At 36.1% G+C, this 15,790-nt stretch overlaps 1 long non-coding RNA gene across 2 annotated transcripts in view; it reads left to right on the forward strand.

Moving 5' to 3' along the window:
- Nucleotides 1-15,571, forward strand: part of LOC140843819 (uncharacterized) — a 54,743-nt gene extending 39,172 nt beyond the window's left edge. For both annotated transcript variants that reach the window (XR_012121776.1, XR_012121777.1), the window contains 2 exons: nucleotides 14,799-14,912; nucleotides 15,287-15,571. This is a non-coding gene — a long non-coding RNA (uncharacterized lncRNA). The remainder of the gene's footprint in view (nucleotides 1-14,798; nucleotides 14,913-15,286) is intronic.
- Nucleotides 15,572-15,790: the final 219 nt, after the last annotated feature.

A 15,790-nucleotide genomic window follows, 5' to 3' on the forward strand; every position in this document is an offset into this window, starting at 1 on the left:
AATAAAACTTGATGTTGATGCAACTCATGGAATATGATACTCAAACTGACTTGAAAAATGAGGAAATGTGTTAGTTTACATAAGAGAAACTCCAGAGACAGGATAGATCCAGTGGTTTCACTGTGTTGTCAAAGACAGAGGATTGCTGTATTGCTTTGTTCTGTTTTAATCCTCAGGCTGGTTTCTCTCATGGTTGGAGGATGGCTGCTGGAGCAATTAGATTGCATGCTAGCTTGGCATATGATAGGAAGCGAGAGAGGGAAAGACAGAGGGAGAGACACCTAAACTTCTTTCTTAGATTAGATGAAAAGCTTTCCCAGAAGCATCTAGAAAACCTCTTCTCATGTCTCATTGGTTAGAATTGGGTCACATATTATTCCCCCTGATAAGAGGGATAGGCTTCCTTTTCGACAAGGGTTTCTTAACTTTGGCACGACTGGCATTTTGGATTGAATAATTCCTTGTTGTGGGGGGCTGTCTTGTGCACTATAGCATGTTCAGCTGGCATCCCTGGCTCTCACCCACTAGATGCCAGAAGCGCCCTCCCACAAATTGTGATAACCAAAATGTCTCTAGGCATTACCAGATGACCCCTGGGAGGCAAAATCACCCTGATTGAAAACCACTGCTTTAGATAATTTAGGATTACTCCAGAAGCTGAGAGTGGATCAACTGTGTGTAAGGCAGATGGGGATATATACTGAAACCAATCAGGGTTCTGTCAGAGAGGTAATGGATCTGGTTAGGTAACTAACTATGTCCACTATGCTTGTTGAGCATGGAGGCATAACAGGTTCACTATGCAATTTAAATTTTTAGTATTTCTCAGTCTTACATATCCTCAAAACTGATTTCTACACAGTTCAATGAAATTAGAAGTGAAAAAATGAACTTATGTTAGAGGAATTGGTTCTTGCCTCTTGGTAGTTTTTTATAAAATAAAACTGAATCAGGATAATTTAAGTCAGAAGTTACAGAAACATAATCCAAATTGCTTATGCAAAATTAGAATTCCCTGGCTCATAATAATAATCATAGTCAAATTTTTTCAAGTGCTTCCCCTATAACAGGAATTGTTCTAAATGCTTTCTAGAAGTTAATAGATCTAATTCTCATAATAATTCAATGAAATCTTTACTATTATTTCCAGAAAGAAACTAAGGCATAGGAAAACTAAGTAACTAGTAACCAGCCAGTAAATGATTACAATTTATAAGTGTTATTGGAGCCCCAAAGAGGAATTGATTGATTCTGACCTGGGTAGAATAAGAAAATCTCATGGAGAAGGGCCGTTTTTATTTTGCTTGGAAGAAAGGGTAAATATATAATGGCATGTCATTGTATTAAAGGTGGGGGGATAGAGAGTAGGAGAAAATGTTCTCTTTCTCTGGGTAATGTTCATTCAGGGGTGTATTCTGGCAAAAGCTCTGTGGATCCCAAAAGGTAGAGCTCTACTCAATTTACCAGTCCCCAGCTGTTTCCCCCACAGGCCCACCCACAGTTCTGTTTTGACTGGTTCAGGATGCATTCTTGCATTAGCTGCAAAGTACTTGGAGCCAGTACTCTGATGTTCAACCCTTCTTGGGAAGCTTGGCTCAGTAGTTGAGACAACTTTTAGCTTTGCAGTGAGTGTCTTCACAGACTTGCAGATTGTACACAGTACAACTCCAGAGGTACCACTCACAGAAACTTACTAAATATTTGTAAGAAATCATAAATCTGTGATTTTTCAACCCCTGATACAACCCCTGGGGTCTCTAATGCCACACCAACAGGAAGCAGGCTGAGAAAGTTTATAATCTCTAAGAAGAACATAGTTTCCAATACTAACTTTAGATGTGGCTACTGAGGATAATGGGCATGAAAGAACCTCCGAGATAGCAGAATCAGGGGTGATAGATGGGCCAACCAAGGGACTTAACTCTGTCAGGGTAGGGAATCTTTGCAGGTTCCCCTCATTAGGATTTGGCAATTGTGAACCAGCAATTAGATATATTTCTCATTCTTTCTTTTTTGACTTGGAGTTTTTATTGGGGCTATCATGCTTTTGCCACACCACTGTATATTGGATGTCTTAGTTTATGAGTCATTGTTACAAAAGGAGCCACATCCAATCTCAAAGGAGAGAGGACTGCCTATCACTCAAGATCTTGGACTACGAGATAGATGTGGTAACTGGGTGGGATGTTATGTTGTTTCCTCGGGAAGGAGGCAAATGTGTACTTATGCATCAGAAGGGTATGTAAAGATACTTTGGTGGCCAGAGAAGTAGTTTGTGAAGAGCCTATAAATTGGCCTCTGATATCCAGTCTCTGATATCTTTTAGGAATAAAACCTCCAACTTTTAGTTGGGCACATCATTATGAAGCAAGAAACAACATTTTCTAGCTGCCTCTGTAGGCAGGTGAGCCATATAACTAAGTTCTGGCCAATGGTATATGAAAAGAGATGATTAGTGTCCTTAAGAAGATATCTGTACTTTCATTTTTAGCTTTTCACACAAGCTACAATGTGATGATGAATCATTTTACTGTGCAGTTGAGAACTTCATTTAATAAATTTTCTTTGCAAGGGTTGGCAAATTTCCTAAAGGGTCTGATAGGAAATAGTTTGATTTACAGGTCTCTGTAACAACTATAGTAAACTGTTCTGCTATCAGAGCGCAGAAGCAGCCACAGATAGTACTTACACTATTGGGCATGGCTATGTTCCAATAAAACTTTATTTAAAAAAATAGGTGACCAGCCTACTGACTATAGTTTCTATACCCTTGATCTAGTGGACAATAGCATAGATGAAATCTAGGTCCCTGGATGGCCTCATGGAAGAAATCCACCCTACCTTCCACATCATCTACCAGCTCAGACTTTTATGTAAGGGAGAAATAATTCCTCTTTCTTATTTAATTCACTGTACCTTTCATCTATTAAGGGGTTCAAACCAATATCTGTATTTATTTATTTATTTATTTACTGATGTATCATTGATATACAATCTTATATTGGTTTCAAGTATACAGTTCGGTGGTTCAACAGTTACCCATATTATTAAATCCTCATCCCCACTAGTGCAGTTACTATATGTCAACATAGGAAGATGTTACAGAATCATTGTCTATATTCTCCATACTGTACTACTGTCTTTGTGACCAACTTACATTATGATTGAGAATTTCTGTGCCCCTTATCGCCCTCTTCCTCCCCATTTATCCACACAGCCCCTCCTCCATGGTAACCACCCAGTCATTTCTCAGTGTCTATGAGCCTGCTGCTATTTTGTACATTTTGTTTTGCTTTGTAAAACCAGTATCTTAATGTGGCTGTATCTTACTTAAATATTCTTAAATTCTTAAATATTTATGCTGATCCACTATAAGTATTATTACATTATTTTAATTGCTAATGTATTTTGAGAAAAAGGAGTGATGATTGGGAAGGTAACTTTCTCAAAGTCCTATGGCAAGTCTGTGATGGTACTGTGACAAGCTTGATTCTGAAAATGTCAGAAGTAGTGACTAAAGATAAAGCTCTTTTATTTTTGTTCTTAATCTGGAATCATTGTGAAAATGGTTAGATGTCAGATGACCTCTGAGCCACTTATTTACTAGCAAGGATGTAATGAATAAATGCACATTATTGCAGGTTCCTACCTGCAATTCTGGTTAAACTAAATATCCTAAAGGCAATAAATATACTTTTAAAGGAAATTCCAGTATGTTGCATAACATATTCTCATTTTACTCCTCACTCAAGGCATTGTATGTACTATTATCAATTTCCTTAACTACCTTTTTAATTAATTCATAATCAATATGAAATTGACAAGAACATTGCAATATTTTATATGACGTTGTTGACAGCCTACTATTTTCTGAAGAGCAAGATAAAAAAAATTGGTCGTCTTAGAAAAGAAAATTTACTAAATGAAGTAGTTGGAAGGAATGGGTTATAATTATTTTTGAGAAAGCTTGCATTAGTTTTCATATTAAAAAATCTTTAAAATATTATTTTCTCTGTTTTATTTTCTCTCCTTAGGAAAGGCATCTGTGTGTTCTCCTAATGTTCTTATCTCAGTAGTAAATGCACTCGTTCACTTACTAATTTCATCTTTTGGCTCCATAGTTTTAAAAGTGTAAAGTGATATTTATATTATCAGTTTGGAGTTTTGCAGGAGTAGGTGTGGTTGCCTTATAAAAGCTTTTTTGGTATAGCAAATGTCATTTCTGTATTTGTGTGTTATTTTCTGAACATATTCTAGGCAGCGCCCCCTGAGACAGCTGTGACAATAGTGCCCCACCATGACAACAGAGAAACAGTGCCAAAGCTCAGCAAAACAAAATTTACTTGGCAGGGGAGAGAGAAGAGAGGCTTTTCACAGCTCTTTAGAAATGCTAATAAGGTCTCAACATTGAACTGTGTTTGCTTTTTATCTGGAAAACTTTTCCAGTTATGATACCATCTGTATACATAGAAGGAAGAGATTCCAAGTTGCTAGTTTATACAGTAGCAGATTTGTGAGACTAGTCCAAAAATCCAGGTACTTCCTTTTTACCTGGGAGAAGAGTGTATTTGGAGATATTTTAAAGCCCATAGTCAACTTCTTTGTACCCTTAAACTTAAGACAGTCTCAAGCTCAGGATGCATTGCTACCAAGGGTGGTATTGTGCTAAAAGTGGATGAAATACATTTGCAATGTGTGAACAGTTGACTCAGAGCTCAGATTTTGTTCTCATGAATAGCTCTTCTAAGCTTCCCTTCACTTTTTGTCCTATGTTGCATAGTGTAGAAAAATATTATAAGTTGATGGCTCAATAAAAAAATCCACACTAAACCACCTATACTCAGCCTTCACACTCACAACCTCCCTCTAATATCTGGCACTAATCTTTTAATAACTTGTCAGAGGAGTAGTGTTTTGTGGTTGTGTTACAACTGATCATGCTCTTTTACTTCCCAACTACACATAAAGGCTTAAAACTGGGTTGTTGGGTGGGAGCTTCCCCCTCCCTATCTCTGCCTCATCCTCACTGAAGTAATTAGATGGATGGTGCTTTTCTTCTGTGTTTTATCTGTATTTTCAATGGCATAAATCTCATGAAGAGGTGGGCTGTTGAAAATTCCCAAAGTCAACACTTTAAAATATCTGTTTGAGAATTTTTGTTCCTTCTTTGCTCTTTCTAAAAGACTTGGACTTTTGAAGAACTATATATAATAAGGTGTAACTCTCCTTTTGATCACTTTTGGAATTAGTAATTTATAGACCAGAGAATTATATAAGCTGATACTGTTTAATATAAGATCATGGGGCAACCTAAGTTGTATCATTGCATAGCAAGGGGCATCTATTGGTTATAATTAACTATCTTAAAATTGATCATCTTTTCCAACAAAAGAAACAATATTGCTTGCTAGCAGGTCTCTTTGTATGCCCATTATTATTTTTTAGTACTGGATAATATTTTTATTTTTATTATTTTCATATATACTCAAATAATAAGAAAGCAGATGGGATAAAAACAACATAGGAATTTTATTTATGTGTCTATGCAAATGACTAAACTTAAATAAACATTTATGGCAATTTTGTAAAATGAATAATAGTATACACTGAGTAATCTCCATAATAAAATGTTGAAAGTCATGTTTACATCATTTTCAAGTTAAAGTCATTTAGGGACCAAAGCACACTTTCCTCATAAAGTCACTTCTCAGGGTTTCAACAAACCAAATATATGTGTGTATCTATGTAAGTAAAAGAATGCTTATTGTAGAAAATTTGGAAAAATTTTCACCTGGAATTTTATCAGAAGTAATTACAAATATTTTGTTATATATCTTTCCAGTCTGTTTAAAGAAATGCACACATTTTCTCTTTTATAAAATTGATGTCAAAATCTGCATATATCTAATAGGGTTTTACTATCTTCTTTTCCTCTCAACATATATTTTCTACATTTTACTATTTCTTAAAATATTATTTGGTAATATGATTTTAAAGCTTAATCAAGTGAATATCCCACAATTTAGTAAAATTCCTTTCCTTTTTATAGTAACATCTAGCAGAATACCATTGAACATAAACCTTTGGATACATCTTATTTCCTTAGGATAATTTTCTAAATCTAAAATTAGTGAGTCCATACTTAGAGTCATCTCAATTTTAATGGGTGAAATAATTTAAAAGCTTATTATTTTTAAATCTATAGTCTTTCCAGTTTCTAGATGTGAAAAATGAATTCTCTAACAAAATAACCTTTTTTTTTCTCCAGCTCCATCCATGTTGCTGCAAATGGTTGGATTTTTCCACTTCTTATGGCTGAGTAGTATTCCATTGGATGGACATTTAGGTTGCTTCCAATTCTTGGCTATTGTAAATAGTGCTGCGATAAACATGTGCATCTGTCTTTCTCAAACTTGATTGCTGCGTTCTTAGGGTAAATTCAGGAGTGGAATTCCTGGGTCAAATGGTAGGTCTGTTTTGAATTTTGATGCACCTCCATACTGCTTTCCACAATGGTTGAACTAATTTACATTCCCACCAGAGTGTAGGAGGGTTCCCCTTTCTCCACAGCCTCGCCAACATTTGTTGTTGTTTGTCTTTTGGATGGCAGCTATCCTTACTGGTGTGAGGTGATACCTCATTGTAGTTTTAATTTGCATTTCTCTGATAATTAGCGATGTGGAGCATCTTTTCATGTGTCTCTTGGCCATCTGTAGGAGAACTGTCTGTTCAGTTCCTCTGCCCATTTTTTAATTGGGTTATTTGTTTTTTGTTTGTTGAGGCGTGTGAGCTCTTTATATATTCTGGACGTCAAGCCTTTATCATCTGTCATTTTCAAATATATTCTCCCATACTGTAGGGTTCCTTTTTGTTCTATTGATGGTGTCTTTCGCTGTAAATAAATTGGAAAAGATAGTTTAGGCTTGTGCAGCAAATGAAACTTTATCAGTGACTATGTGTATTTGATTTTGTAAGCAGTGCAAATGTATCTGAGGATCAAATTGTCTGGGAATGCCCTCTGACTCTGATGAGTGTCCCATTGTTCCACTCACAGCTATGTACTTGCCGCTGTAGGCCTGGTATTATCACTGCTGTCATTTGGGTAGGGGTTTTAAGGGTGGAAGAAGAGACAGACTGGTGACCAAGGATAGATTAGGAATTAATGCAAATTAGGCAAGAATGACTTAAGTGAATTGGGATAATTAAGGCTGGTCAGACTGGGTCTGAAATCCAGAGTAGGTACATTAATCTATTTTAATGAATGTTAAACAACTGGTTTAGTAACACTCTCCTCTTGATATGACAAAATACACTGGTTTATATAAACATTTGATAAACTAAACCATTCAATAAACTGTGTGGATACAATTTAGGACACATTAAGATGTGACTATGAAAGAGATTGCATGGTTGTGTTATTCCACAATCATTTACTCCACATCCCCCCACACATGTAAATGTAGCTGTGTGAATCAAACTAATTATTAAAAATATTTATTTCAGAAGTGGTAATGTTTTAAATGCAAATATAGCCCAAAAGTAGTGGACAAGTTGTAATGAAGGCTTTTCTGCATTAAGCCCAGCAAGAAGGTCTAAAAGCTATTTTGTGCTTGTATTGCTACAATGGGAAAAATGGGGAACTTTATTAAAGGGATAGAGGACTAGCCCACCGAGAAGTTGTCTGTTCTTACTTAGCATAGTCTTCCTAGTGGTAAAAATCCCTTTAAACTATTCTCTTTCATCTAAACCCAAAGGTTAGACATAAATAATCCCTCCTCCCAAATTAAAGCAGAGATCAGAAGGGTAATTGAAATCTTTTAAGTCAGAGTTTATCAGAGAGATGAGATGGTTAGGGATGAGCCCAGGCTGGGAAGGGTGATAATATTAGGACCAAATAGTTGTAATAATCACTGTTGTCACTGACCTGTGGTCTTCTGGCCAGAGTTGGGTCTCTTAGTACAGTGGTTTCCATATCTGAGTATCAGCCACAACTGGGGTGCTAACATTTTCTAAGTCAGAATCTTTGGGAGTGGGGCTTGAGAGTCTATCTTTTTAAAAGTTTTGCAACTCAGCCAGGTTGATGCTTTGTAACTTTTAAATTGTGAGATCATTGACTCTGGCCTTCGACCTAGTGAATGTTTCTTAAAGTGATAGTCCGAAGCAGGGATGTCAGACGAAAATATTAGAAATTTTTTTTATTTATATTTTGAGAGTATCATTTTAAAATGTTCTATTTTTTCATGTTTTATGAAATACATAATATGTGAATACATATTATATTATATTATATAATTCATAAAAAATATTCATATAGTGGGACTTGTGCTCAAAATGTTTTCCTGATAGGGATGCTTAGTCAAAGAAAATTTGGTAAAGAAATGCGAAAGAAAATTTCCCACTGCCTTAGTGGGCTGGGAAAACTGAAACTTTTCTCTAAGAGGCAAGTATCCACAAAGAGTGTTTGCCTTCAGAAGCAGATCTAATAGACAATAATAAATGTCTAGACTCACTGCTCTCTTAGAAAATGACCAGTACAAAGAGGACAAGGGCACAATACTAGGAAAAGGAGAAAATGGACAGAATTGGGGTTCCAAACCCTGATAGCTTGAGAGGTATCATGATGTAAAATGAGAATATGCTTAGGAGTCAGCGGATCTGACCTAACTTTGAGTTGTGTCACCCCGCAGATGTGTTACCCCTTCTATCAGTCCCAGTATCCCTATCTGTAAAACAGGGATAGAAATACATCTGGGAATGCTTTGAGGATTAAATGAGATAATGTATGTATTTAATGTAGTTCAGCCCATAGTAGGGGTATTATAAAATGATAACTATTGTTATTAACAGCTACTGATGGTAATCATACTACTTATAAAAACAGTGTAAGGCACTGGTTGATAGTATGGGTTTTGATGTTGATTTGCTTGTGTTGGAATTCTGACATTGCTGCTCACTAACAGTGTTAATTGGACCAACAGGTGGTAATGATAGTAATAGTAATAGTACATATTTCCTGGGGTGGTTGTGAGACTTTAAAGAGATTATATATGTAGAGCATATAGTATGATGTCTGGCTAATAATACATGCATAATGAATATTAACTGCAGTCATCAGTTATTTTATCCTTTTTTTGTGAGTTGGTGAATAATGGTTAAACAACTATAATGATGTGGTTACAATTCTATAATTAATAACTGAGCAAAATGGCCAATAAATTTGCTGGTTTGGTTCACTTCTAGCGTTGATTCTTAAATGTTTGTGTACACTAAAATTGTCTGTGGGGCTTATGAATAACATAGCTGAACCCCACTTCAGATTTCCTGAGTCAGAATTTTTACTATGGGGCCTGGGCAGCTGTGTTTTCCACAAGACACATGGGTGGTCATGATATATAAGAAAGTTTGAGAACCACTGATTACAGTATCATCCATCCTCTTAGTTCTCCTCAATTACTTCACTATTTCCCAAATTCCAAGAAGCTCACTCAGATAATGTTAAATTAGGAAAACCTCCATGATCCAAAAGACTATCTGACTGTTACTCGGTGAATTCATAAATTATCTGGATTTAGACTACTAGGCCACTGAATGGGAGTTTTAAAATGCTTGCCTTTCATTTGGAGGTTATGTTTTGCTGTTTATTTTCACTTACCACCATCTTACTATATACCTTACTGTTCAAGATAAATGAGCATATTCATAGTCAGGACTGGAAGGGAACATAGACGAATTAATTAAATGTCCAAATTTTATTGATTACGAGCCTATACTTTTTCCTGTGCCTAGCAAGTAGCAGAGCCAAGATTAAACTTCAGTTTCTTGATTTCTGACTCTGTGGTCTTTTCACTACAACGTGCTGCCTCCAATATTTTAATGACTTGATTTGACCCTGAAAAAAGGTAATGTGTCTACCTTTTGGAACTTTATTTCTTTCAAGTCATTCAAAGCATTATTAAAAAAATATTCTCTCTCCTAAATTTTCAGGGGTATGAAAGAAGTAATGCTTTCAAAATGAAAAAAGTACTCTTAAAGAAAAATAATATGAAGTTTTCTTTTATTTACGGTTCTCAATTTAAAACTTCCTTGTTAAATGAAAATAATGGAAAATTACTTCCCATTGTCACTCAACTCAGCTGAATTCATCAGTATGTCTAAAATAACTACTGAATTAATTATGCTGGTGCTTGAAGTACCGTGTCACAGAAAACTTCTGACTTATTTGGCATTTACCTACCTGGAGTAACTCTCATCTATAGTGGAAGACAAAGCTAACACATTATCAATTACACATCAGTTGTCTTTAAGTTCTGTTGTTACTATCTCATAATATAGTCATTCCCCTTTATAAAACTATAAAATATTTTAAGAATATAGAAAAAGTATAGAAAATACTATGACAAATAGTATATGCCTACTATTCAGCTTTAAAAAACCTTAGCATCTTACCACACTTCTTTCAGGGTTTTTTTCTTCTATTTTTTGGAAGAACAAAACCAAAAAGTAAGATATAGTTCAAATACCCTGTGTATACCTCCTGTGTCCCTCTCCTGTGATAACAACTATCCTAAACTTGGTGTTTATCATTCCTAAGCCTAGTCTTTATTTTTTTTATACTCTTTTCATCATATGGGTTATATATCCATAAACAATAGACATGCTTGTTTGCATGATTTTAAACTTTATGTAAATAGTATACTGTAGCTATAGTCTGCAGATTTCTTTTTGCTTAACATAAAAGATTCATCCATGTTGACAGATGTTGCTGTAATACATTAATTTAAACTGCTGTATAGTATTCTAATTGTTTATGCCATAATTTACTAATTTTTCTTCTGTTGGTAGATATTTAAGCTTTTTACTTGATATGTTTTCTTTTGCACATATGTAAGAGCTTTTCTGTGGTACAGCCCAAAAGGTGGGATATACCTTTAACTTTGCTAGATTTTACCAAGTTGCTCTGTTATACAAATTAGAGTTCCTGTTTTTTCCACCTCTTCAATATCATTGGGTATTATCAGACTTCTTAATTTATGCCAGTCTGATGGCATCTCACTGTTTAAGTTTAAATTTCTCTGATTACTAGTGAAATTGAACATCTCTTCAGATGTTTACTGATCATTCTTCTACAACCTATATATTTTCTCTAAGAGTGTTTAAGTTTTGCTTTTCATATTTAAATCTTTAAACTTCCTGGAACTGACTTTTGTGTCTGTGTGTTGTGTATGGTATGAGTTATCTTTTTCTAAATGTAAAACTACTTATACATGTTCTCTGTATTAAGAAATAGATCCTTTATAATGCAGGTAGAAATGCATCTTTGCAGGTTTTTTTCCCACCCATTTTACATTTTAATGATTCTGAAATTGCCAACTGTCCATCAGAGCTATGAATCAAAAGAAATTTTTACACTGATACCATTTTATGTGTATAAGGAAACCATTTTATATAGAAATTTCTATCATCTAATTGTCATTTTGGTTGAGTTATTTGTATAATACCATAAATATTTAAATTTAATATATAGTGTCACCCCCTTAAAATAATTTTAAAAAGATTACACTTTAAAGGTTTAAAGGTAGCATTGAAAACAAGTTACTGTGTATTCAAAAGGGCATGAAAACATGTCTGTGGAATATAAGTTTCTTTGCAGAACAAGTTTTTCATTCTAAGACTGGTTTGTTGTCCATATTTTCTTGATTAGCATAAACCACATGCTTTACAGGTTCCCAAGAAGGGGAGCCACCCACAAATACTTTGTTTCATTTTGTCAGTGTGACGTGTGCAAAAGTATTATGTGTCATGGGCCTGGCAATGCAATTAAAAGCAGTGGAAATTGTTAAATATAGGAGATTGGTATGACTGACTCACATGTCATCAAACACTTAGGTACTAAATAAATGTCAAATTTTTCTGCATAATATTCAAGGAAAGCTGTCTGACTTTCATATATAATTCAACTAAGAAAATAAAAACAAACGCAGAGTGCAGAATACACCCTGATGTTCTTTAATTAATATGTTTTGAAATTATCCTGTCAATCCTGAAAGTGGTAAAAAGGATCAGCAAGTGTTATACCAAATGGAAATCACTGTTTGACACATATCATGCTGTCTGTAAGATGTGATTTGGAAGTTTATGAATAGGAAAAGTCTCCAACTTTGATTGAAATACTACATAATAACGTGTAATATAATTGTATGGATAAATATATGCTGTTAATTAGTAAAATACTTCTGTGTACATTTAATGTATTGCTCTTTTTTTGAAAAACAAATTGCATTTATGGTCTGTCTGATAACTGATGGCATTTTATAGTCAAAGAATTCAAAATGCCTCTTTTCCAGGTACAGATTAAGACTCCTCTGTCTGCTACCTCTTGCTTTTTCTTCAGGAGATTTGTTTGTATTCTAGTTAAGCATGATTCCCTACACAGTCTAAGCTAGGACCAAGGGGACTACATGAAAGGAGTATAGGCATTTACCTTACAACAGAGAAGAGACTATGAAAAGAAAAGAACTGAACTGGACTTTGCAATGCTTAGCTTGGACTGTTAATGCCTGAACCATGGTATTTATTGTTTGGGAAAGGAGCAACCCAAGCTTTGAGACTCTCAGAGCAAGATTATACCTTTGTGGTTTGGGAGGTGGTGGTTTCCATGATGATACCTCAGAAGAAGCAATTCTTGGGACTGGAAATAAGGCAGGACTTGAGTGAGTCTTAGACTAAAGATGGACCTGATTGGTGATGGTCCATTTCTCTCAATGGACCTTTTGACACTGTCTAGGCTTTGCTGCATGGATATGCCAGTACACCGCCAGTGGTGGTGGGGAGCCAGTGCTTGCCACATGAATGCAGGTTGCAATCTAAGCATGGAGGTTTCCTGCGAGTCCCTACTGTTGGCTCCTGGTCCTGTGGACTCTGAGAGGAGCCACATCTTATAGAGGTTGTACATTTTTTCCCAATGCCAGTGATTTAAATATTGGTATGCATATATTTCTCCTGATAAGCTTTTTATATATGCACATCTCTGAGACCCACTTCCAGAAAGTCTACCTAATAACCAAGTATGAAGTATGGCCTTTAATCTTGTCTGTAACAAACACTCCAGATAATTTTAATGCATTTGGTTAATACTTTAATAGATAATCTTAGGCTATCTTCCAGTTGGTCAGTTTTAAGCCTATATTGGAGCCTTGTTACCAGAAGGGTCTGTTCCATGCTTAAAAAGGTGTAGTAAAGCAGGGTGGATGCCACACCCTGAAGGCTAGAACAGCGGAGTAGTGGTGGTGAGCAAGCTGAAGACAGCTGTGCTCAGTAAAGTGGCTGTGTCACGAGGGACACCATGAGAGGCAGCAACCTTAGTCACGCTGCTGGGGAGGTGGCAAGGTTGAAGTATGCAAAGGCTTTTCTGGGGAAGAAATAAGAGGAGGTAATTTTGGAGTTAAGGATCCAGATGATTTAGTATAAAAGGGCCCAAGGGTATAGAGTGGTTGCCAAAGAAGGAAAGACGACTCTCCTCCCTCCCTACTCCACATATTAAGATGACCCTCCTCCTTCCCTACTCCACATGTTTCAGTTTCCCTCAAGGGTGGCAAGCAGGAAGAGAAGACATAGCCTGACATCGCTGCTCTTGGGAACCATTCTCACTAGTCAGGGCTTCCTTGGCAGCTACCAGTGGTGTGGCTGCTCTTGGGAACTTATCCCATTTATGTGTTTGGAACTCTCATCCTATTCTTCCCCAAACATCCTCAAGCAGCAGGTTGACTGGAAACCTCACCTTTGCCTCTAGAGGGCACTTGGATCTGAGTGGCCTCTTAGGTATGGGATTCCACTTACCTTCCAAGAAATTCCTTTTGAAGTTTATACAAGAAAGGCAGACCTGTGGTGTATTAATCAGTGTCCTGAGCTCTCTGTCTTTTTCAGTTCCAAGTTCAGCAAACAGTTTCCCTCTCTTCTCTCTCCCTTGGCTCAGGAGATATTCCTAAATTTTTTACAAGTTTTTCCCAGTGCTCCTGCTGCACTGGAGGGTGTTGATGGCAGAGCCCATCACATTCCCCTGTAAGACTCATTCTCAGGGGTCTAACAGTCTTGGCACCAGTCCTGATTACCTCTTTCTGTGTTGCTCCAGGTAGGGTGTAGGGCCCTAGAGGGCTCAGGTACTGCTTTAGGGATGGATGCCACAGGACCCTAACTAAGGTAGATTTATAAACTAAACCTTGAAAATGATCCCCAGGAAGCAGCAATAATATCAATTTCCAGGCAAGAATAAGGGAAAGAAAGTTATTCTATGCCAACTCCAAAGAAAGGCAAATTTGACCTTTTGTCCTCAATAGATTGTTTGCTTTAAGTAAAAATGTTCACATAGAATAGCTGTCATTAATATGGGTGACCTAAAGGTTAATATAGCCAGGGAATGCCTTTCATTGTTCTGCATTGTTTCCCTTTTGTGAAATTCTGTGGCTAGGGAACTGCATAGTTCCAGTATGCGGTCCAGTAGCCCACTGCTAATTACATTCTTTTAAATACAGATTTATGTTGGTTTGTTTGGCTATACTAGGGCAGAAACCAGTGTAGGGTGTTATAAAGCGTCAAGGTTATAAAATTCATGGGGCTTACAGGCAAATGAGGAATTTTGATTAATTCTTTAGATGCAAATGTCCAGCAATGTCTCTACTTGTTACACCCCCTGCAGCGCTCCAGGTAGGAAAGGATTTCAACCTGCTCAGTTGGGGGCCAAGTGGAGAAGGAAAAAAAATCTGATTTTTTTCCTCCTATTTCCCTGACTCCTTTCCTAACAGAACATGTATCAAATACAGATGCAAAACAGAGAAATCCCCTTCATTTGTACCCCCTGGAAGGACTCATTGTAAAATGAAATCAGCAAGGGCCTTGGAAGGCACCCAAGATATCAGGTAAATTGTTAACTGTCTGACTGTTCTTTCACAACACTGAAATTGAGTGTGATATTAAAGCAAAGCCTCTTTATTTTGAACTAGTAGTTCATAGTCCTATTTTAGATGCCCCCAAATACTCCTTCCTAAAAACTTTTAAAAGGGTGTTTTTCTTTTTTCCTTCTTGTACAATGGGAGCAAAAGTCCAAATAACAAATCAACATGTGTCAATCACCTTCATATTCTGGTCAAGGACATATTGGGTTCTGTTAAAAAGATCATAATTCTGTTTTTCTGTACCAAGTCAGGATGGGACAAACTTTTCACACTACCATGTTATCTGTAGCCAAGTGTCATCATTCCTGACTTGTGTTTTTTGTTTATAAGGCACACAGTTTGATGGTTAAAGAAGAAGGAGATGGCCTTTACACCGGGAATTCTCAACCTGTGAGCTGAGGACTCCTGAGAAACTGAGGAATTAGAGACAGGGTTCTTCAATAGGCATATGTAACAGCATTATCTGTAGATCAATACCTATCAAGTTTTGCTTATATATAATATGTATATGTGCTTTAAGAGGTTGTCACCATGTTCATTTTTAGTTACTTTTGTATCTTCAGTGCCTACCTCAGTGCCATGGACATATTAGCCATTCTGTAAATAAATAAATGAATAAAGGAAATAATGAATATAATTTTCCTAATATATTATAAATTGGGAACTTATCCCATTTATGTGTTTGGAACTGTTATAATGAAGAAAATGCACAGTTATTTTAAAAGCATTACTAAGTTAATATTTTGTCATAATTTCTTGTTTTTTTCTTGTGGTCAACTATAAATAATATAAAAGTTACCATTTTAGTCATTCTTAAATGGACAGTTCTGTGGCAATAGTCA

The sequence above is a fragment of the Manis javanica genome, chromosome 10 (genome assembly GCF_040802235.1).
Source record: "Manis javanica isolate MJ-LG chromosome 10, MJ_LKY, whole genome shotgun sequence".
Classification (NCBI taxonomy): Eukaryota; Metazoa; Chordata; class Mammalia; order Pholidota; family Manidae; genus Manis; species Manis javanica.